General features: G+C 39.4%; 1 non-coding gene across 1 annotated transcript; it reads left to right on the forward strand.

Annotated features, from left to right (window-relative positions):
- The first annotated feature begins 3,491 nt into the window (after window positions 1-3,491).
- On the forward strand, window positions 3,492-3,599 carry LOC112788217 (small nucleolar RNA R71). Its single transcript, XR_003195591.1, has one exon. It is a non-coding gene; the product is annotated as a small nucleolar RNA R71 (small nucleolar RNA).
- The last annotated feature ends 3,339 nt before the right edge of the window (window positions 3,600-6,938 follow it).

Here is a 6,938-nt window from a genome sequence, read left to right on the forward strand (position 1 = left end):
TCCGGAATCTCATGGTGATGAGCTTCTTGCGCCTCTTGAGCTCCATGACTGGGCTCTCTTGCTTGCTCCATCTTTTTCTTAGTGATGGGCTTTTCCTCTTTAATGAGGATATCTCCCTCTATGTCAATCCCAGCTGAATTGCATAGGTGGCAAATGAGGTGAGGAAAGGCTAACCTTGCCATGGTGGAGGACTTGTCAGCCACCTTGTAGAGTTCTTGAGGTATAATCTCATGAACTTCCACCTCTTCTCCAATCATGATGCTATGGATCATGATGGCCCGGTCTATAGTAACTTTAGACCGGTTGCTAGTGGGAATGAGTGAGCATTGAATAAACTCCAACCATCCTCTAGCTATAGGCTTGAGGTCCAATCTTCTTAGTTGAACCGGCTTGCCTTTGGAGTCAATCTTCCATTGAGCTCCTTCTACACATATGTCCATAAGGACTTGGTCCAACCTTTGATCAAAGTTGACTCTCCTTGTGTAGGGGCGTGCGTTCTCTTCCATGTATGGCAAGTTGAACGCCAACCTCACATTCTCCGGACTAAAATCTAAGTATTTCCCCCGAACCATTGTAACATAGTTCTTTGGATCCGGGTTCTTACTTTGATCATGGTTCTTGGTGATCCATGCATTGGCATAGAACTCTTGAACCATTAGGATGCCGACTTGTTAGATGGGATTTGTTATAACTTCCCAACCTCTTCTTCGAATTTCATGTCGGATCTCCGGATACTCATTTCTTTTGAGTTTAAAAGGGACCTCAGGGATCACCTTCTTCTTGCCATAGAAGTTGTCTTGATGGGCTTTGGAGATGAACCTTTCCATCTCCCATGACTCGGATGTGGAAGCTTTTATCTTCCCTTTCCCTCTTCTAGAGGATTCTCCGGTCTTAGGTGCCATCAATGGTAATGGAAAAACAAAAAAGCTATGCTTTTACCACACCAAACTTAGAATATTGCTCGCCCTCGAGCAATAAACAAAAGAATAGAAGAAGAAGAAGAAGAAATATGGAGAGGGAGAGGGAGATGTGGTTTCGGCCAAGAGGAGTGTAGAGGGGTGTGTTGTCTGAAGTTGATGAAGAATGGAGGGCTTTATATAGGGTAGGGAGGGGGGGGTATTGGTTCGGCCATATGGGTGGGTTTGGGTGGGAAGTTGGTTTTGAATTTTGAAGGTAGGTGGAGTTTATGAGGTAGGTTTATTAGGAAGAGTGGGTGGATGTGAGTGGTGAAGGTTTAATGGGGAAGAGAGATTGAGGTGATTGGTGAAGGGCTTTTAGGGAAGAGTGTTTATGGGGTTGTGTGAAAGAGAGTGGTGAGAAGAAGTGAGTGGAGGTAGGTGGGGATCCTGTGGGGTCCACAGATCCTGAGGTGTTCAAGGATTTACATCCCTGCACCCATTAGGCATGTAAAAATGCCCTTGTACCCAACTCTGGGCGTTCAGCGCCAGGTTGGTGGCCATTTTGGGCGTTCAACGCCCATCTGTGTGCCATTTCTGGCGTTGAACGCCAGAACCATGCCTGTTCTGGTGTTCAGCGCCCAGAAGCTGCCCATTTTGGGCGTTCAGCGCCAGAACCATGCTCTGTTCTGGCGCTGAACGCCAGACAGATGCTCTTCCAGGGTGTGATTTTTCTTCTGCTGTTTTTGGTTCCGTTTTCAATTTTTATATTTATTTTGTGACTCCACATGATCATGACCCTAAGAAAACATGAAAAACAATAAAAATAAGAATTAGATAAACATTGGGTTGCCTCCCAACAAGCGCTTCTTTAATGTCAATAGCTTGACAGTGGGCTCTCATGGAGCCTCACAGATGTGCAGAGCTTTGTTGAGACTCTCCAACACCAAACTTAGAGTTTGGATATGGGAGTTTAACACCAAACTTAGAGTTTGGTTGTGGCCTCCCAACACCAAACTTAGAGTTTGACTGTGGGGGCTCTGGTTGACTCTGCTTTGAGAGAAGCTTTTCATGCTTCCTCTTCATGGTTGCAGAGGGAGATCCTTGAGTTTTAAACTCAAGGGAGTTCTTATTCCATTGAAGGACTATTTCACCTCTGTCAATATCAATCACAGCTCTTGCTGTGGCCAGGAAAGGTCTTCCCAGGATGATGGATTCATCCTCTTTCTTTCCAGTATCCAGGACTATGAAATCAGTAGGTATGTAAAGGCCCTCAACCTTTACTAATACATCTTCTACTTGTCCATAAGCCTGTTTTCTTGAGCTGTCTGCCATCTCTAGTGAGATTTTAGTAGCTTGCACCCCATAGATTCCCAGTTTCTCTATTACAGAGAGGGGCATGAGGTTTATTCCTGAACCAAGGTCACACAGAGCCTTAAAGATCATGGTGCCTATGGTACAGGATATTATGAACTTTCCGGGATCCTGTCTCTTCTGAGGCAATGTCAGTTGATCCAGATCACTTAGTTCATTGATGAACAAGGGAGGTTCAACTTCCCAAGTATCAATGCCAATTAATTTGGCATTCAGCTTCATGATTGCACCAAGAAACTTGGCAGTTTGCTCTTCAGTAACATCCTCATTCTCTTCAGAAGAGGAATACTCGTCAGAGCTCATGAAGGGCATAAGGAGGGTCAATGGAATCTCTATGGTCTCTAGATGAGTCTCAGATTCCTTTGGTTCTTCAGAGGGAAGCTCCTTATTGACCACTGGACGTCCCAGGAGGTCTTCCTCCTTGGGATTCACGTCCTCTCCTCTCCTCACAGGTTCGGCCATGGCGCTTATGTCAATGGCCTTGCACTCTCCTTTTGGGTTCTCTTCTGTATTGCTTGGGAGAGTACTAGGAGGGATTTCAGTGATCCTTTTACTCAGCTGGCCCACTTGTGCTTCCAGATTTCTAATGGAAGATCTTGTTTCATTCATGAAACTTACAGTGGCCTTAGATAGATCAGAGACTAGATTTGCTAAATTAGAAGCATTTTGTTCAGAGTTCTCTGTCTGTTGCTGAGTTGATGATGGAAAAGGCTTGCTATTGCTAAACCTGTTTCTTCCACCATTATTAAAGCCTTGTTGGGGCTTTTGATCCTTCCATGAGAAATTTGGATGATTTCTCCATGTTGAGTTATAGGTGTTTCCATAAGGTTCACCTAAGTAATTTACCTCTGCTATTGCAGGGTTCTTAGGATCATAGGCTTCTTCTTCAGAAGATGCCTCTTGAGTACTGTTGGATGCAGCTTGCATTCCATTCAGACTCTGAGAGATCATATTGACTTGCTGAGTTAATATTTTATTCTGAGCCAATATGGCATTCAGAGTATCAACTTCAAGAACTCCCTTCTTCATAGGCGTCCCATTACTCACAGGATTCCTTTCAGAAGTGTACATGAACTGGTTATTAGCAACCATGTCAATGAGTTCTTGAGCTTCTGCAGGCGTTTTCTTTAGGTGAATGGATCCACCTGCAGAAGTGTCCAGTGACATCTTTGATAGCTCAGATAAACCATCATAGAATATATCCAAGATGGTCCATTCTGAAAGCATGTCAGAAGGACACTTTTTGGTCAACTGTTTGTATCTTTCCCAAGCTTCATAGAGAGATTCACCTTCTTTCTGTCTGAAGGTTTGAACATCAGCTCTAAGCTTGCTCAGCTTTTGAGGAGGAAAGTACTTGGCTAAGAAAGCCGTGACCAGCTTATCCCAAGAGTTCAGGCTGTCTTTGGGTTGAGAATCCAACCATAATCTAGCTCTGTCTCTTACAGCAAAAGGGAAAAGCATGAGCCTGTAGACTTCAGGATCTACTCCATTAATCTTAACAGTATCACATATCTGCAAGAATTTAGTCAAGAACTGAAAAGGATCTTCAGATGGAAGTCCATGAAACTTGCAGTTCTGCTGCATTAGAGAAACTAATTGAGGTTTCAGCTCAAAGTTGTTTGCTCCAATGTCAGGAATGGAGATGCTTCTTCCATGTAAATTGGAATTAGGTGCAGTAAAGTCACCAAGCATCTTCCTTACATTATCATTATTTTCGGCTGCCATCTCCTCTGCCTGTTCGAAAATTTCTGAAAGGTTATCTCTGGATTGTTGTATTTTAGCTTCTCTTAATTTTCTCTTCAGAGTCCTTTCAGGTTCTGGATCTGCTTCCACAATAATGTTCTTGTCCTTGCTCCTGCTCATATGACAAAGAAGAAGGCACAGAAAAATAATAATAATAGAGATCCTTTATACCACAGTATAGGGATCCCTTTGTGAGTGGAAGAAAAGAGGGGGAGACAAAGAATGTGATGTAAAGGAAGAAACACAACTGTACCGATGGAAGAGATGTGAGATGAGATGTTAGGATATGAATGAATAAGTAGAATAGGATGGGGGAGGGATAATTTTCGAAAATTATTTTGAAAAAGAGTTAGTGATTTTTGAAAAATGGTTTTTGAAAAATGTTAGAAATTTTCGAAAAATTTTTAAAATTTAAAAATAAAAATAATTAGTTAGTAAAAAAGAAATTTTTGAAAAAGAGGGAAGATATTTTCGAAAATTAGAGAGAGAGAGAGTTAGTTAGGTAGTTTTGAAAAAGTTAAGAAACAACCAAAAAGTTAGTTAGTTAGTTGAAACAAATTTGAAAAGATAAGAAGTTAGGAAGTTAGAAAAGATATTTTGAAAAGATATTTTTGAAAAAGATAAGATAAGAAGATATTTTAGAAACTAATTTTGAAAAAGATTTGATTTTTAAAATCTCAATTAATGACTTGATTCATAAGAAATCACAAGATATGATTCTAGAACTTAAAGTTTGAATCTTTCTTAACAAGCAAGTAACAAACTTCAAATTTTTGAATCAAAACATTAATTGATTATGTTATTTTCGAAAATTTGGTATAAAAATAAGAAAAAGATTTTTGAAAAATATTTTCGGAATTTTCGAAAATAACTAAGAATTTTGAAAAAGATTTGATTTTTGAAAAAGATTTTGAAAAAGATAAGATTTTCAAATTGAAAATTTGATTTGACTCATAAGAAACAACTTGATTTTAAAAATTTTTGAAAAAGTCAACTCAAATTTTCGAATTTGATGAGAGAAAAAGGGAAAGATATTTTTTTGATTTTTGAATTTTTATGATGCAAGGGAAAAACAAGAAAAATGATGCAATGCATGAAATTTTTAGATCAAAATAATGAATGCATGCATGAATGATATGAGTGTCAAGATGAACACCAAGAACACTTTGAATGTCATGATGAACATCAAGAACATATTTTTGAAAAGTTTTAATGCAAAGAAAACATGCAAGACACCAAACTTAGAATTCTTTAATTCTTAGACACTAAGAATTCAAGAATGCATATGATAAACATGAAAAGACACAAAACAAAAAATCATCAAGATCAAACAAGAAGACTTACCAAGAACAACTTGAAGATCATGAAGAACACTATGAATGCATGATATTTTCGAAAAATGCAAAATGCATATGCAAGTGACACCAAACTTATGATATGACTCAAGACTCAAACAAGAAACACAAAATATTTTTTATTTTTATGATTTTCTAATTTTTTGTAATTTTAAATTTTTTTTTTCGAAAATTAGTTGAAAAAGGAAAATAAGGATTCCAAAATTTTTAATATGAATTCCAGGAATCTTGCATTGTTAGTCTAAAGCTTCAGTCCAGGAATTAGACATGGCTCACTAGCCAGCCAAGCTTTCAATGAAAGCTCCAGTCCAAAACACTAGACATGGCCAATGGCCAGCCAAGCTTTAGCATGTGACACCAGAGTATATTGATCTTGATAGCAAATTGCTGCTCATCATTTACCAAGTATGTAACTTACCTCTGATGGTTTGGAAGCCTCGGTCCAAAAGAATTTAGACATGGCTTTACAGCCAGCCAGGCTTCACATGCTTCATGAAACACTAGAATTCATTCTTAAAAATCTTGAATAAAATTTTTGAAAACATTTTTATTTTTATTTTTTTTTTTCGAAAACATATGAGAGATTTTTGAAAATATTTGTAAAAAAAATTTTTTTTTTTTTTGAAAACAAAACGAAAAGAAAATTACCTAATCTGAGCAACAAGATGAGCCGTCAGTTGTCCAAACTCGAACAATCCCCGGCAACGGCGCCAAAAACTTGGTGCAGTTGCCGGATCAAAAGGGAATCTGGCACTGATGTTACCGGACCAAAAGCTTGCCGAAAACTCAAACAATCCCCGGCAACGGCGCCAAAAACTTGGTGCACGAAATTGTGATCTCCAGGCTTGAACAAATCCTGGTAATGGCTCCAGAGCTTGGTGCTCTGATCTTAATTCATAATTGTCACAACTTCGATACAACTAACCAGCAAGTGCACTGGGTCGTCCAAGTAATACCTTACGTGAGTAAGGGTCGAATCCCACGGAGATTGTTGGTATGAAGCAAGCTATGGTCACCTTGTAAATCTCAGTCAGGCAGATATAAAGTGATAATGGTGTTTTCGAATATTATATAATAAAATAGGGATAGAGATACTTATGTAATTCATTGGTAGGAATTTCAGATAAGCGAATGGAGATGCTTTTCGTTCCTCTGAACCTCTGCTTTCCTGCTATCTTCATCCAATCAGTCTTACTCCTTTCCATGGCTGGCTTTATGTGATACATCACCACTGTCAATGGCTACTTTCGGTCATCTCTCGGGAAAATGATCCAATGCCCTGTCACGGCACGGCTAATCGTCTGGAGGCATCACCCTTGTCAATGGCTTCATCTTATCCTCTCAGTGAATAATATGCTCACGCACCCTGTCACGGCACGGCTATTCATCTGTCGGTTCTCGATCATGCTGGAATAGGATTTACTATCCTTTTGCGTCTGTCACTAACGCCCTGCAATCGCGAGTTAGGAGCTCGTCACAGTCATTCAATCATTGAATCCTACTCGGAATACCACAGACAAGGTTTAGACCTTCCGGATTCTCTTGAATGCCGCCATCATTCTAGCTTGCG

The sequence above is a fragment of the Arachis hypogaea genome, chromosome 20, assembly GCF_003086295.3.
Source record: "Arachis hypogaea cultivar Tifrunner chromosome 20, arahy.Tifrunner.gnm2.J5K5, whole genome shotgun sequence".
Lineage (NCBI taxonomy): Eukaryota > Viridiplantae > Streptophyta > Magnoliopsida > Fabales > Fabaceae > Arachis > Arachis hypogaea.